The sequence below is a fragment of the Gorilla gorilla genome, chromosome 4, assembly GCF_029281585.2.
Source record: "Gorilla gorilla gorilla isolate KB3781 chromosome 4, NHGRI_mGorGor1-v2.1_pri, whole genome shotgun sequence".
Taxonomy (NCBI): Eukaryota; Metazoa; Chordata; class Mammalia; order Primates; family Hominidae; genus Gorilla; species Gorilla gorilla.
The window spans coordinates 140,650,015-140,667,500 of record NC_073228.2 but is presented as its reverse complement, the minus strand read 5'-3'; the positions used below and the strand labels follow the sequence as shown (position 1 = coordinate 140,667,500).

At 38.2% G+C, this 17,486-nt stretch overlaps 1 long non-coding RNA gene across 1 annotated transcript in view; it reads right to left on the bottom strand.

Annotated features, from left to right (window-relative positions):
* LOC134758462 (uncharacterized) overlaps positions 1–17,486 on the bottom strand; it is a 34,815-nt gene that overhangs the window by 6,032 nt on the left and 11,297 nt on the right. Inside the window, exons 2-3 of the long non-coding RNA XR_010133676.1 lie at positions 3,507–3,668; positions 2,047–3,123 (exon numbers count right to left, since the gene is read on the bottom strand). This is a non-coding gene — a long non-coding RNA (uncharacterized lncRNA). The remainder of the gene's footprint in view (positions 1–2,046; positions 3,124–3,506; positions 3,669–17,486) is intronic.

Genomic DNA, 17,486 nt, shown 5'->3' with positions numbered 1-17,486 from the left:
TAATTGCATACAAAACTCTACACTTTCACTGCCTTTCTCCCACCTTTTGTTTTTAATGTCGAAATTTACATTTGTTCTTGTATTTATATTTTTAAGAATTTATTGGATCCACAGTTATTTTAAATAAGTTTGTCTTACAACCTTCCTAGTAGGAATAAAGTTACTTCACACCACCCTTTCAGAATTAGAGAATTCAGGGCTTAATTGAATCCTTATCTTACACAATTAAAAAATCAACTCAAAATGGATTAAAGACTTAAAAATAAGACCCAAAACTGTAAAAATGCTAGAAGAAAACAGTGGAAAATCTCCCTAACAGTGGTCTAAGCAATGATATTTTTGGATGTAACCCTGAAAGCACAGGAAACAAAAGCAAAAATAGACAAATGGGGTTATATTAAACTAAAAAGCCTCTGCACAACAAAGGACACTACTAACAAAGTGAAGAGACAACTCATAGAACGGGAGAAAATATTTGCAAACCATACATCTGACAAGGAGTTAATATCCAAAACATAGAAGCAACTCTAACAACTCAATAGCAAAGAAACAAAAACCTGATTTAAAAATGGGTGTTATAGTTTGGATATTTGTCCCCACCCAAATCTCATGTTGAAATCTAATCCCCAGTGTTGGATGTGAGGCCTGGTGGGAGATGTTTGGGTCATGGGGGCAGATCACTCGTGCTTAGTGCTGTCATCACAACCGTGAGTTCTCACAAGATCCGGTTGATGTAAAGTGTGACCCCTCCCCTCTCTCTCTTGCTCCTGCTTTCACCATGCTTTGTGCCTGCTCCCGAGTAGCCTTCTGCCATGAGTAAAAGCTCCCTGAGGCCACTCCAGAAGCTGAGGAGATGCTGGGGCTATGCTTTCTGTATAGCCTTCAAACTGTGAGCCAATTAAACCTATTTTCTTTATAACTTACCAAATCTCAGATATTAATTTCTCACAACAAAAGAATGATCTAACATAATGGGCAAAGGACTTGAGCAGACATTTCTCAAAGGAAGACACACAAATGGCCAACAGGTACATTAAAGAATGCCCAGCATCACTAATCATTAGGGAAATTCAAGTTAAAATCACAATGAGATATCACCTCACATCTGTTAATGTGGCTTTTACCAAGAAGAAGAAAGATAACAAATGTTGGAGTGGATGCAGAAAAAGAAAACTCATACCCTGTTGGTGAGAATGTGATTTATACATCAATTATGGAAACTAACATGGAGGTTCCTCAAAAAATTAAAAATAGAACTACCGTATGACCTAGTAATCCCACTTCTGAATATATAAAGAAACTGAAATCAATATGTCAACAGAATATCTGTACTCTGCATGTTTATTGCAGCATTATTCACAATAGCTAAAACATGAAACAACTTAGGTATCCATCAATGGATGAGTGTATAAAGGAAATGTGAAACATATACACAATAGAAAATTATTCAGCCTTAAAAAGGGAGAAATCCTGTCACTTGCAACAACACGGATGAATCTGAAGGACATTATGCTAAGTAAAATAAACCAGGCACAGAAAGACAAATGCTGCATGACCTCACTTACATGTAAAAATCTAACAAAGTTGAACTCATAGAAATAGAGAGTAGAAAGAGGCTAAGAGTGGGCTGGGAGGGAGGGAATGAGGAGCTGCTGATGAAAGGGTACAATGTTTCAGATTGAGAGGAGAATGGGAGTTGTTAATCAAAGGGTACAAAGTTTCAGAGAGACAGTAGGGATAGATTTTGAGATATATTGCACACCAGGGTGACTATAGTCAATAATACTGCATTGTATATTTCAAAACAACTAAGAGAGTAAATTTCAAATGTCTCACCATAAAAAAGATAGGTAAGCAAGGTGATGGATGTGTTAATTAGCTTGATTTAATCACACTGATTGTATATATACGTTAAAACATCGTTTTGACACCCCACAAATGTATACAGCTATGATCTGACAATAGAACAACTTAACAGCTCACAGAACCACGTCCTAAATAAATAGTTGTTATAAACTAAAATGAATAAAAGCAAAAAAGACGTACATGTGGATGTGAATATGCTTGGTCTATACCTGCCAGTGATGCTCTGGGACAAGAGGCTGAGAGAGTTAAGGTTTCTAAGAGGCTCTGTGGGGGCTTCCCTGCCTTCTCTGGCAGGGTCAGGCATTGCTGGCAAGCCAGGCTTTGATGTACACTGTTCTTTGAGACCTGTTTTCTCCTCCTGGCCCTTGTCAAGAGGACTAAGTCAAGCAGTGAGGGGCAGAATCACAATTTAACAAATGCCACAGGAAGTTATTGTTGGCAGTTTCCTATGTAGAGCTAGTTCAAGAACCCTCCAAAAATCTTCCTTCTGGTTACCATGTCACTTTCAGATATGTCTCAAGAAGACTTCTGTTTGAACAGGAATACATTACCTGGTTGGAAGAATACATTAATCAATAGCAGCTACTAGTAGTTTTGCAGGAAGTAGCTCACCTCCTCACCAGAAAGCTGCTTCAAGGTTCTATGGACACAGAAGCCAGGATGAGTCTTTCTCAAGAGTGAAGGTTAGGAGGAAGGCAGAAAGGATGGGAAGATGGCAGAGGTCTAGCATACAAGACTCTCCCAGAAAGGCATTTGTGGGAGTAATGTAGGGACAATTAGAAACTTGAGGCTTGAGCCTGGGAAAGGAGACCTCTGGCAAACCATGTTTTCTTGTTTTATTAGGGTGTGGTCTTGTCCCATTTTCTACAGCACTGTTTCCCTCTCCTAGCCATCTACTTTTGAGAGATGCAGAGGAGACAAATACAAAGAGGGGATTAAGTTTGAAAGAATTCTACTTTCTATTTTTTTCTGAGATGAACCCAAGGGGATTAAGTTTGAAAAAATTCTACTTTGTATTTTTTTTCTGGGATGAACCCAAGGTGATATTTCTCAAAGAGGTGATAAAAAACCTATTATTTGAAATTGCAGTGTAGTGTCACTAAGAGGCTATTTCCTATTCAAGCCAAGAGGTTCCTGGAACCAAAGGAAACTTCTTTGTGCTTTTTCAGCATGGTCTTGTGATTTCTGGCAGTGCCATGGGCCCAGGAAAGCAGGCTTCTGGGACAGTAGCCCTTTAAATGTCAACCAACTGCTGTCCTAGAAAGATGAGAGAAAGACAATTAGTCTGGGCATGGCATTTGGGACTCCCTTTGCCAATACTGCTATGTATTTTGAATGCCGTTATTTATAGTTAAAATTTTCGAAGTCACCCAGGTGTGCAGGATTTGAACTATATTTTTTCATCTAATGTTTACTCTCAGAATCCAGTCTTATTCCTTTCAAGAGAGTGCTTCCCACAGAAATATAAACTACCATCAGAGAATATGGTAAACAACTCTATGCAAATAAACTAGAAAATCTAGGAAAAATGGATAAATTCCTGGACACATACACCCTCCCAAGACTAAACAAGGAAGAAGTTGAATCTCTGAATAGACCAATAACAGTCTCTAAAATTGAGACAATAATTAATGGCCTACCAACCAAAAAAAGTCCAGGACCAGACGGATTCACAGCCGAATTCTACCAGAGGTATAAAGAGGAGCAGGTACCATTCCTTCTGAAACTATTCCAATCAATAGAAAAAGAGGGAATCCTCCCTAACTCATTTTATGAGGCCAGCAGCATCCTGATACCAAAGCCTGGAAGAGACACAACAAAAAAAGAGAATTTTAGACCAATATCCCTGATGAACATCAATGCAAAAATCCTTAATAAAATACTGGCAAACCGAATCCAGTAGCACATCAAAAAGCTTATCCACCACGATCAAGTCGGCTTCATCCCTGGGATGCAAGGCTGTTTCAACATATGCAAATCAATAAACATAATCCATCACATAAACAGAACCAATGACAAAAACCACATGATTATCTCAATAGATGCAGAAAAGGCCTTTGACAAAATTCAACAGCACTTCATGCTAAAAACTGTCAATAAACTAGGTATTGATGGAACGTATCTCAAAATAATAAGAGCTATTTATGACAAACCAACAGCCAATAACACACTGAATGGGCAAAAACTGGAGGCATTCCCTTTGAAAACTGGCACAAGACAGGGATGCCTTCTCTCACCACTCCTATTCAACATAGTGTTGGAAGTTTGGCCAGGGCAATCAGGCAAGAGAAATAAATAAAGGCTATTCAATTAGGAAAAGAGGAAGTCAAGTTGTACCTGTTTGCAGATGACATGGTTGTATATTTAGAAAACCCCATCATCTCAGCTCAAAATCTCCTTAAGCTGATAAACAACTTCAGCAAAGTCTCAGGACACAAAATCAATGTGCAAAAATCACAAGCATTCCTATACACCAATACCAGACAAACAGAGAGCCAAATCGTGAGTGAATTCCCATTCACAAGATGAAGAGGATAAAATACCTATGAATCCAACTTACAAGAGATGTGAAGGATCTCTTCAAGGAGAACTACAAACCATTGCTCAACAAAATAAAAGAGGACACAAACAAATGGAAGAACATTCCATGCTCATGGATAGGAAGAATCAACATCATGAAAATGGCCATACTGCCCAAGGCAATTTATAGATTCAATGCCATCCCCATCAAGCTACCAATGACTTTCTTCACAGAATTGGAAAAAACTACTTTCAAGTTCATATGGAACCAAAAAAGAGCCTGCATTGCCAAGACAACCCTAAACAAAAAGAACAAAGCTGGAGGCATCACGCTACCTGACTTCAAACAATACTACAAGGCTACAGTAACCAAAACAGCATGGAACTGGTACTAAAAACAGATATATAGACCAATGGAACAGAACAGAGGCCTCAGAAATAACACCACACATCTACAACCATCTAATCTTTGACAAACCTGACAAAAACAAGAAATGGGGAAAGGATTCCCTATTTAATAAATGGTGCTGGGAAAACTGGCTAGCCATATGTAGAAAGCTGAAACTGGATCCCTTCCTTACACCTTATACAAAAATTAATTCAAGATGGAATAAAGACTTAAATGTTAGACCTAAAGCCATAAAAACCCTAGAAGAAAACCTAGGCAATACCATTCAGGCAAAGACTTCATGTCTGAAACACCAAAAGCAGTGGCAACAAAAGCCAAAATTGACAAATGGGATCTAATTAAATTAAGGAGCTTCTGCACAGCAAAAGAAACGACCATCAGAGTGAACAGGCAACCTACAGAATGGGAGAAAATTTTTGCAATCTACCCGTCTGACAAAGGGCTAATATCTGGAATCTACAAAGAACTTAAACAAATTTCCAAGAAAAAAAAAACAACCCCATCAAAAAGTGGGCAAAGGATATGAACAGACACTTCTCAAAAGAAGACTTTTATGCAGCCAACAGACACATGAAAAAATGCTCATCATCACTGGTCATCAGAGAAATGCAAATCAAAACCACAATGACATGCCATCTCACACCAGTTAGAATGGCGATCGCTAAAAAGTCAGGAAACAACGGATGCTGGAGAGGATATGGAGAAACAGGAACACTTTTACACTGTTGGTGGGAGTGTAAACTAGTTCAACCACTGTGGAAGACAGTGTGGCAATTCCTCAAGGATCTAGAACTAGAAATACCATTTGACCCAGCAATCCCATTACTGGGTATATACCCAAAGCATTATAAATCATTCTACTATAAAGACACATGCACACGTATGTTTATTGCAGCACTATTCACAATAGCAAAGACTTGGAACCAACCCAAATGTCCATCAGTGATAGACTGGATTAAGGAAATGTGGCACATATACACCATGGAATATTATGCAGTATTGCATGAACAATGATGAGTTCATGTCCTTTGCAGGGGCACGGATGCAGCTGGAAACCATAATTCTGAGCAAACTATCACAAGAACAGAAAACCAAACACCACATGTTCTCATTCATAGGTGGGAATTGAACAATGAGAACACCTGGACACAGGGCAGGGAACATCATACCCCGGGGCCTGTCCTGGGGTAGGGGGCAGAGGGAGGGATAGCGTTAGAAGAAATACCTAATGTAAATGATGAGTTGATGGGTGCAGCAAACCAACATGGCACATGTATACCTATGTAACAAACCTGCACATTGTGCACATGTACCCCAGAACTTAAGGTATAATAATAAGACAGACAAACCAAAAAAAAGCAAAAATTCTAATATTCGCCCACCTCTTTTATTAGCTGTGGAGTTTTCAGGTAAAAAACAAATGTTTAATTGGCAAAAAAAAAAAAAGTGCTTCCTTGCTAGTGGGTTAATAGCATCCAACTGGTAGATTGTTGTATGGATTATATGCTGTAATGTCCCTAGAAATCTGGAACTCAAGAGTTTGTTCTCTGTGCCTATTGTGCTATATAGCCTTTCACATTTTGTGTAACCTCTTCTGGCTCGCTTTTCTCAATGGCAAAATAATAATAATAATAATTCAGGCATGTACTGTCTAGTTTTTTTATGTTTATTTGGTGTTTTCTGCTCTTTAGTGATAGGGAAAATAAAAGCATACATTGGCAAACAATGTAAAACCTTATTCAATAACAGATGGAAACTAGGAGGATGTGGACAATCACCAGTGAGGCTCCTGCACAGCTCTTTCGAATGCAGCCCACACAGGTCCAGTATGTGATAAGACTGGGCCTTTAAAAATTCATACCAAATCTCACAGTTTCTATCCATGCACAAATTCCATGCTGGCTCAGGGTAATTTCTGCAAAGTGACTGTGCCTTTCACATAATTTATGTTCTCTTTTCACTCTGTGGGGGCTGTAGGCAGATGCCTGCAGGAGTGTGAATTTGATGAAGTCATCAGCCAGCTCTGTGCTGTTCCTGGATGGGCTGGTGCTTCCGGACCCTGCTGGGCAGAAAGGCTGAGGAAAGCTGGCAATCTGTGCACCAAAAAGGGTGTAATGACTCAGCTAGGAACCCCAATAACCAAAGAGGGAAAACATGGCACTGCATTCCTTCAGTCAAAGGCAACTCTTATTTTCCTTCGAGTCATCCTGGGCCTGAACAAGCTCTTGGAATTATAAAGGCTGATTCCTAGGGTCAGCATAATGCGTCTAAAGACCACAGGAGAATTTCCTGATCCAGGAAGCTTGGGGTGGGATGGAGGGAGTGGTGTGTATGTGTGTGCACATGCGTTTATGTGTATTAGGGAGGTAGGGATGGAGAGGGTCTGCTGTTACTGAGAATCCACAGTCTTTTGGGGAATAGGCTTCTTGCATCTGTGATGTAATGAGGTATATGTCCCAGAAGGCTTGAGTCAACAGGCCCCTCCAGGGAGCACCAGGACCAGTACTTTGGTTTCCAGATATTTGGGGTGGGGGTGAGTTGGAGGATCCCTCTTGCCTTTGAAGTTGAGCCTCTCTGGGTAGCTTATCTCACTATAAAGACATTGCTTTTTTATATCCAATTATGGTCCCACAGAAGGATGTTCTTTACTGGATCATAAATCTCTTCAAGTCACCAAAGGATACTGAACACTCACTCTATGGCAGGCGTTGTGTATCAGAAACTAAGGAAAAGAGTGAATAAGATGGTGGTTCTGAGTTCAGGAAGCTTACAAAACAGCAAAAGCTTCCTGTGAGCTAGCAGTATACCAGGCTCTGTCCTAAGTCTTTAACATTTAGTCCTCGCAACAGCCCTATGCAGTAGTTGCATTAATATTGTTGTTACTTCAGATATGAAAAATTGAGTCATGGATTAAATGACCTAAATTAATACAGCTAGTCAATTGTAGAGCCAGGCAGTCTGACTCTAGGGTTGATGATTAAACTATTATGGTTGCTCAGCAGTTTGAAGACCAGCCTGAGAAAAATGGTGAAATGCTGTCTTTAGTAAAAATACAAAAAAATAAATAAATAGCTGGGTGTGGTGGTGCAGGTCTGTGGTCCCAGCTACTCGGGAGGCTGAGATGGGAGGATCACCTGAGCCCAGGGAGGTTGAGGCTGTGGTGAGCCACGATGGCACCACTGAACTCCAGCCTGGGCAACAGAGTGAGACCCTGCCTTAAAAACAAACAAGCAAAAACACTATTATTGTTTGCTGCATTAGTCTATCAAGAAGAGAACACACAGAAAAATATAATGTGTCAAGTGCTATGGAGGGGTAAATACACAGACTGTGAGAGCAAAGAGAATGATGTATGGGAAGGGGAGAATGACCAGACACTGCTTCCCAGAGGAAGTGACATCTGAGCTGAGCTCTCACATTGATTGCTCACTAGCCAGGCAAAATGGGGATGTAGGTTTCAGGCAGAGAAAAAAGAAAGTGCAAAAGTCTCACAGTGAGAGAGAGCATGGTTTATTGATATTTAAGGAATGGAAGGAATTCAGTGAGGTTGAATCATAAATTTCACAGCAGGAAATATTCAGACATGAGATTGCAGAGGTTTGTTTATCCATTCAACATTTATTTAGCACCCACAATATGTCAGACAATGTGTTAGACTCAAGTAAGATATCAGTTGAAAAAAATACGGTGTTTGCCATCATGGAACTTATAGTCTATAAAATGAAATGACATCTAGTCTCGCCTGGCAGAAAAAAAAGTAATTAAACTTGGAAAGAAGGCAAAAAGGTGAATAGAATGTTCTTTCAATGTCATACTGGGACATTGTTTAATGGATTCACTAAAGAATAATTTAAATATCTAGAATAATGTACCTGTTTTTTTTTTGATATTCACTATTAACTATGAAGTCATACTCTGATGTTAAATGTTTTATTAGTCTGTTCTCACACTGCTGTAAAAGTAGTACCCAAGACTGGGTAATTTACAAAGGAAAGAGGTTTAATTGACTCACAGTTCCACGTAGCTGGGGAGGCCTTGGGAAACTTACAATCATGGTAGAAGGGGAAGCAGGTGAAAGAGATCATGTGAGAGTGCAGGAAAAACTACCATTTATAAAACCATCAGATTTCATGAGAATTCACTCACTATCATGACAACAGGGAAACTGCCCCCATGATCCAACCACTTCCCATCAGGTCTCTCTCTCCGCACCTGTGGGTTACAATTCAAGATGAGATTTGGGTGGTGACACAAAACCTAAACATATCAAATGCATAATGTAGGTATCTGTGTGGCAGAAAAGATAAGTTTCAAGGTCACAGTTTTATTGTCCTGTAGGAATTTAACAAATTAAATCTCCATTCTAGTATGTTAGTTTTCTATTGTTGCTATAGCAAATTCCCACAAATGTTGTGGCTTAAAACAACTCAGATTTATTATTCCATACTTCTGAATGTCAGAAGTTTGGTACAAGTCTTACCAGACTAAAGTCAAGGTCTCTGCATGCTTTGCTCCTTTTTGGAGTCTCTCAGGAGAGAATCTGTTTCCTGCTCATGTGAGTTATTGGAAGAATTCAGTTCCTTACAGGTTTGTGACTGAGGTCCCCATCCATATTCTTGCTAAGTATAAGTTGAGGGATATTCCCAGCTTGTGGAGGTCATCACATTCTTGGCTCATGGTCCCCTTCCTCTAACTTCAAAGCCAGCAACAGCAGGTCCTTCTCACATAGCATCATTCTGACCTACCATCTGCCTTCCTCTTCTATTTTTATTCTGTGATTAAACTGAGCACACTCAGATAATCCAGGATTATTTCCCATACAAATATCCTTAGACTAAATTAATTTTTAAAATCTTTTTTGCCATGTAAGATATTATACTCACAGATTCTGGGGATACAAGTGTTGGGAGATCTTTTTCCAGCCTACCACAATATGGTAAACACAGTCCATATTCCTCAAAATGCTCTTTTATTTACTTATTTTTTGTGTAAAAAATAAGTTTTATTTTTCATCCTTACCATATTTTAAAGATATATTTTTCTTAGTTTCGTGGTAAGTCTTTTTTAAAAATCTATTTTTATTTTTTATTTTTGTGGGTACATAGTAGGTATATATATTTATGGGGTACATGAAATGTTTTGTTACAAGCATGCAATGTAAAATAAGCACATCATGGAGAATGGGGTATCCATCTACTCAAGCATTTATTCATTGAGTTGCAAACAACCTAATTACTCTCTTTAAGTTATTTAAAAATGTGCAGTTATTATTAATGATAGTCGCTATTTGTGCTATCAAATAGTAGGTCTTTTTTATTTTTTCTATTTTTTTAGTACCCATTAATGATCCTCACCTTACCCGCCTCTTCCTACTACCCTTTCCAGCCTCTGGTAAACATCCTCCTGCTCTCTATGTCCATGAGTTCAATTGTTTTGATTTTTAGATCCCACAAATAAGCGAGAACATGCAATATTTGTCTTTCTGTGCTTGGCTTATTTCACTTAATGTATTGATCTCCAGTTCCATCTATGTTGTTCATATTGTTGCAAATGACTGAATCTCATTATTTTTTATGGGTGACTAGTACTTCATTGTATATGTGTACCACATTTTCTTTATCCATTCATCTGTTGATGGACACTCAGGTTGCTTCCAAATCTTAGCTATTGAAAACAGTGCTACAGCAAACATAGGAGTCCACATATCTTGTCCATATACTGATTTCTTTTGTTTTGGGTATATATCCAGCAGTGGAGTTGCTGGATTATATGGTAGCTCAATTTTTAGTTTGTTGAGGCATCTCCAAATTGTTCCCCATAGTGGTTGTACTAATTTACATTCCTACCAACAGTATACAAGGGTCCCCTTTTCCCCACATCCTTTCCAGCATTTGTTATTGCCTGTCTTTTGGATATAAGCCATTTTAACTGGGGTGAGATGATATCTCATCATAGTTTTGATTTGCATTTCTCTGATGATTGATAATGTTGAGCCCCTTTTTGTATGCCTGTTTGCCATTTGTACATCTTCTTTTGAGAAATGTCTATTCAAATCTTTTGCCCATCTTTGATCAGATTATTTGATTTTTTTTTCCTATAGCTTCTTATATATTCTGGTTATTAATTACTTGTCAGTTGAGTAGTTTGCAAATATTTTCTCACATTCTGTGGGTTGTCTCTTCTCTTTGTTGATTGCATCCTTTTCTGGGCAGAAACTTTTTAAGTTGATGTGATCCTATTTGTCCGTTTTTGCTTTGGTTGCCTGTACTTGTGGGGTAATACTCAAGAAATTTTTGCCCATACCAATGTCCTGGAGATTTTCCCCAATGTTTCCTTATAGTAGTTTCATAATTTGAGGTCTTAGATTTAAGTCTTTAATCCATTTTGACTCTATATGTTTATATGGTGAGAGATAGGGGTCTAGTTTCATTCTTTTGCATGTCTCTAGTCTGATTAGCTAAGACTTCTAGCACTATGTTGAATAACAGTGGTGACAGCAGGCATCCTTGTTGTGTTCCTTATCTTAGAGGAAAAGCTTTCAGTTTTTCCCCATTCAGTATATTAGCGTGGGTCTGTTGTTTTTATTATGTTGAAGTATGTTCCTTCTATCCCCAGGTTTTGAGAGTTTTTATCATGAAGGGATGTTGAATTTTATCAAATGCTTTTTCAGTGTCAATGAAATGATCATATGATTTTTCTCCTTCATTCTGTTTATATGATATATCACATTGACTGATTTGTATATGTTGAATCATCCTTGCATCTCAGGGATAAATCCTACTTGGTCATGATGAATAATCTTTCTAATGTGTTGTTGAATTCAGCTTGCTAGTATTTTGTTGAGGATTTGTGCATCAATATTCATCAGAGATATTGGCCTGTAGTTTTCTTTTTTTGATGTGTCTTTGACTGGTTTTGATATCAGGGTAATACTGGCCTCATAGAATGAGTTTGGAGGTATTCCATCCTCCTCTATTTTTGGGAATAGTTTGAGTAGGATTGATATTAGTTCTTCCTTAAATAGTAGAATTAGAAGAATTGGTATTTGTTCTTATTTAAATATTTAGTAGAATTCGGTTTAGTAGAACTCAGTCAAAGCCATCAGGTCCCAGGCTTTTCTTTACTGGGAGATTTTTATTGTTGTTATTATTACGACTTCAATCTTGTTACTTGTTATCAGTCTGTTCAGGTTTTGAATTTCTTTCTGGTTCAATCTTGGTAGGTTGTATGAATCTAGGAATTTGTCCATTTTTTCTAAATTTTCCAATTTACTGGCATATAGTTGCTCATAGTAGTCACTAGTGATCCTTTGAATTTCTGCAGTATCAGTTGTAATATGTCCTTTTTAATTTCTGATTTTATTTATTTGAACATTTTCTCTTTTTCTCTTAGTCTGGCTAAAGGTTTGTCAATTTTGTTAAACTCTGAAAAACTTTTTTGTTTCATTGAGATTTGTATTGTTTTTCCATTTCTATTTCATTTATTTCTGCTCAGACCTTTATTATTTTTTTCTTCTAATTTTTGGTTTGGTTTTCTCTTGATTTTCTAGTTCTTTAAGTTGCATTAGATTGTTTATTTGATCAAAATGCTCTTTTAAATAACTTTACAATCTTAGTTATTTCCTTATTGATGAATCAGTAATTTTGGATACATGTTGTTTCTATATTTGCATGTTTTTAAATTTTGGGGAATTGAAATAATTGTTGGTTTTTGAAGACTTGCTGAGATTGTCAAGCGGACTAACCTGCTAGTTTTCATTAAACTCTGAGGCATGGGAAACAAACCTGGACTGCTGCAGCTCCGGCAAGTGATTTTGGCTCCTACAATGGATCTCAAGTGGTAATAAACCTTCGTCTTTCCTCTCTCTCTCTCACACTTTCACTTGCTTACTCTTCTAATCGTGTTTATCTTTTTTATTTCTGGCCCTTGGACAGATTTAGCCATGGTTCTGATTTAAGCATAACCAATAGTCATTTGCCACTGGTGACTGCAATGATGGGACTCTGGTTGCATAGTGTGATCATTTGGTGATCTTTACTAGAACAATGGGATATACTCTCTTGGGTGAGAAATGAGAGATAATTCTGTTGTCTTTTCAGTTTGTTTGACCATTTGTGAGCTCAAGTAACTAAGAAAATATTTTGTGCTTCCTGGAACTAAGCACATCCTTTGAGATCTGGATAAGTGAATCTTTGTATTTCTATCTGTTCTTGACCTGTGACTTAGTTTACAGAACTGAAATTGCAAGCTCTCTGTAGGTTTGTATGTAATTAAGAAAAGCTTTACTTCTCACTGTGAGTGTGAAACATTTTCCTTCTCCTGAAGGATATTAATAAATTAGATTACAATGTCTCTTAAATTAATTAAATGCTTCATAGGACTTTAAGGAATTACATAGATATAATATTCTCAGAATTCCCCATATTAGTTTATTCTCACATTGCTATAAAAAAACTACCTGAGACTGGGTAGTTTATAAAGAAAAGAGGTTTAATTGATTCACAGTTCCACAGGCTGTACAGGAAGCACGACTTGGGAGCCCTCAGAAAACTTACAATCATGGCAGAAGGCAAAGGGGAACCAAACACATCTTCATATAGTGATAGGGGAGAGATGGTGAAAGGGAAGCACTACACACTTTCAAACAACAACTAGATTTTGTGACAACTCACTCACTATCAGAACAGCAGGGGAGAAATACACCCCCATGATCCAATCAACTTACACCAGGTTCCTCCCCTAACATTGGGAATTACAATTTGACATGAGATTTGGGTGCGGACACAGAGTCAAACCATATCATTCTGCCCCTGGACCCCCCAAATCTCATGTTCTTCTCACATTTCAAAACACAATCATACCCTCCCAACAGCCCTCCAAAGTCTTAACTCATTCCAGCATTAACTCTAAAGTTCAAGTCCAAAGTCTCATCTGAGACAAGGCAAGTTGTTTCCCTCTGTGAGCCTGTAAAATCAAAAACAAGTTTGTTTTTCTATGATATAATGGGGGTATAAGCATTGAGTAAATTCTCTCATTCCAAAAGGGAGAAATTGGCCAAAACAAAGGGATCTACAGGCCCCATGCAAGTCCCAAACCCAGCAGGGCAGTTCTTAAATCTTAAAGCTCCAAAATAATCTCCTTTGACTCCATGTCTCACATCCAGGCCACACTGATGCAAGGGGTAGGCTCCCAAGGCCTTGGGCAGCTCTGCCTCTGTGGCTCTGCAGGGTACAGCCCTCATGGCTGGCACTGAGTACCTTTGGCTTTTCCATATGCACAGTGCAAGCTGTCAAAGGACCTACCATTCTGGGAGGTGGAGGATAGTGGCCCTCTTCTCACAGCTCCACTAGGCAGTGCCCAAATGGGGACTCTGTGTGGGGGCTCCAGCCCCACATTTCCCCTCCACACTGCCCTAGTGGAAGGTCTCCATGAGGGCTCCATCCTTTCAGCAGGCTTCTGCCTGGACATTCAGGCATTTTCAAACATCCTCTGAAATCTAGGCAGATTCCCCCAAACCTCAACTCTTGCCTTCTGTACATGCACAGGCCCAACACCACTTGGAAGTCAGCAAGGCTTGGGGTTTGCATCCTCTGAAGCAATGACCCCAGCAGTACTTTGACCCATTTTAGTCACAGCTGGAGCTGGGGCAATTGGGATGCAGGGTACCTTGTCCCAAGGATGCACAGAGTAGCAGAGCCCTGAGTCTGACCCACAAAACAATTTTTCCCTTTTAGGCCTGCAGGCCTGTGATGGGAGGGGCTCCTGCTAAGGTCTCTGAAATGCCCTGAAGGCATTCTCTCCATTGTCTTGGCTATTAACATTCACCTCTTGTTGACTTATGCAAATTTCTGTAACCTTGAATTTTTTTTTCCCAGAAAATGGGTTTTTCTTTTTTATTGCATGATCTGACTGCATGTTTTCCAAACTTTTATGCTCTCCTTCCCTTTTAAATATAAGGTCTAGTTTTAGGTCATTTCTTTGGTCATGCAAATGAGGATAAGCTTTTAGATGCAGCCAGGCCATATCTTGAACACTTTTCTGCTTAGAAATTTCTTCCACCAGATACCCTAAATCATGTCTCTGAAGTTCAAAGTTCCACAGATCTCTAGAGCAGGGGCATGATGCTGCCAGTCTCTTTGCTAAAGTGTAGCAAGAGGGATCTTTTGTTCCAGTTCCCAGTAAGTTCCTCATCTCCATATGAGACCACTTCAGCTTGGACATCACTGTCCATAACAATATCAGCATTTTGGTCAAATCATTCAACAAGTTTCTAGGAAGTTCCAAATTTCCCTCATCTTCCTATCTTCTTCTGAACCCTCCAAACTGTTTCAACTTCTGCCCATTACACAGTTCCAAAGTTGCTTTTACATTTTCATGTATCTTTATAGCAATGCCCCACTTCTTTGGTACCAATTTTCTGTATTAGTTTGTTCTCACATTTCTATAAAGAACTATCTGAGACTGGATAGTTTTTAAAGAAAAGAGGTTTAATTGACTCACAGTTCCTCAGGCTGTACCAGAGGCATGGCTGGGGAGGCTTCAGGAAACTTGCAATCATGGTGGAAGTAAAGGGAAAGCAAGCACATCTTCACATGGTGACAGGAGACAGAGAGCAAAAGGGGAAGTGCTACACAATTTTAAACAACCAGATCTTGTGAGAATTCACTAACTATCATGAGAACAGCAGGGGGAAATCCACCCCCATAATTCAATCATCTACCACTAAGTTCCACCCCAACATAGGGAATTACAATTAAACATAAGATTTGGGTGGTGATACAGAGCCAAACCATGTCATCCCCCAAAATAAAGAAGCTAAACTAATATTTTAAATGGGCTAACCTACAAAAATTCTTTCTTACAGAAAATGCTAGCTAGGAGGCATTTTCATAAGAATCAAAATTCAAGTAATCAAGATGAATCCATGTCCAAAGCAGGTTGATTTAATAATTAGGATTAGCAACAGTTACATATAATTTTCTATGGTTTTATCAGTGTGGAGTATAAATATAAGATTTTTTTGAAAGTAAGGTTTGGTATATTTTCTTTTATGTGAAGATACTAGTTAATCTGAACTTCCTAAACTTTTTACACTAATTCATTTATTAGATTAGCTAATATTAGCCCTACATAATATTTAGGATTGTGGGAAAACAAAATTTTCAAATAAATTGAATTAGAGTTTTTACAAACCTTTTCTATTAACAGCAATTATATTTGTAGCATGTCTGTTTGAACATAATTTCTAACACCCTCAGTAAACTTTGAATCTATAAACTAATATTAAATTGATAATGGATAATGATTAATGAAGAATGTTTGACTACCTGGGTAATTTCTAAGTAAAACAGAATACAGAAATCTCGGTTACTGAGTGTCATCTTAACATCTAAATGGGTATACTTTTGCTTCCTATTTGCATATATTATAGAGTGACTGTATCTTTGGATCTTGTTCGTGGAAGTGTTTCTTTTTGCCACTTGGAGAAGGTTGTAAAAGGCATGTGGATGGCAGTAGGAGGTTGTATTATATGTTCCTCTATGCTTTTGGGTCTGCCTAAATGCTTGTGTATGACAGGTAATTCTTAATTACATACTTACTTACAAGTTCTCTTTTTAAAATAGAATTTGTTTATAAGTTTTAATGAATATAAATGGTTAAGACTATACCAGGGGCTGGGCATGGTGGCTCATGCCTGTAATCCCAGCACTTTGGGAGACTGAGGCAGGTGGATCACTTGAGCCCCGGAATTCAAGATCATCCTGGACAACATGATGAAACCCTGTCTCTACTAAAAATACAAAAATTAACTGGGTGTGGTGGTGCGAGCCTGTAATCCCAGTTACTCTGGAGGCTGAAGCAGGAGAATCTCTTGAACCTGGGAGGCAGAGGTTGCAGTGAGCCGAGATTGCACCACTGCACTCCAGCCTGGGCAATAAAGTGAGACTCCACCTAAAAACAACAACAGCAACAAAACAAACAAAAGAACAGACAAACAAACAAACAAAAAACTATACCAGGCATTATGGCAAATAAATTCAACTATTTGCAAGATCATGGGAAAGGAAAATGGCAAGGATAAAATAGATAGTTTTGACCTAAGTAAAGTGTCTGGTTGTTCCACATGTGAAAAAGAATAATGGGAGACAAAACTTGAATATAGAAAGTTGTAGAGGGTTTTTGGAAATTGATTTATAATACTTACAAAGGATGAGTCTGAAAGAAGCCAAGGAATGTCCTCAAATTCTGGAAAAGTTTGCATAGTGTTGATGGGCTCATCCATAAGTTTAAAAAAGGGGGGTGAGAGGAACCTGAGAACCTTCACTGCTAAGTCTGACATTAGTGAAAACCTAGAATATGATTTCTCTCTGTTAAAGTGATAGATTTGTCTTAGAGTATTTATTTCTGCTCTTATGAGGGAAAGAAAAAGGTTATTTTTTATACCCTGGGTTATCTGTCTGGATAGCAAGAATTCAAAGTCTCGCCAGAATAATTTTCTGTTCTTTATGTGACTTTATTATGCCTTTGATTCTAAAGAGCCAAGATTCCATATACTTGTGTCATCTTTTTCAATGTTTATTTAAAATATCATATGGTCTCTTTGATTAGTAGGTAACCAAGCTATTGTTTCTATTTTAATCAAGTGCCTAAATATCTTCTCATAACTCTTGATTTTGTCATTCCAAAATCA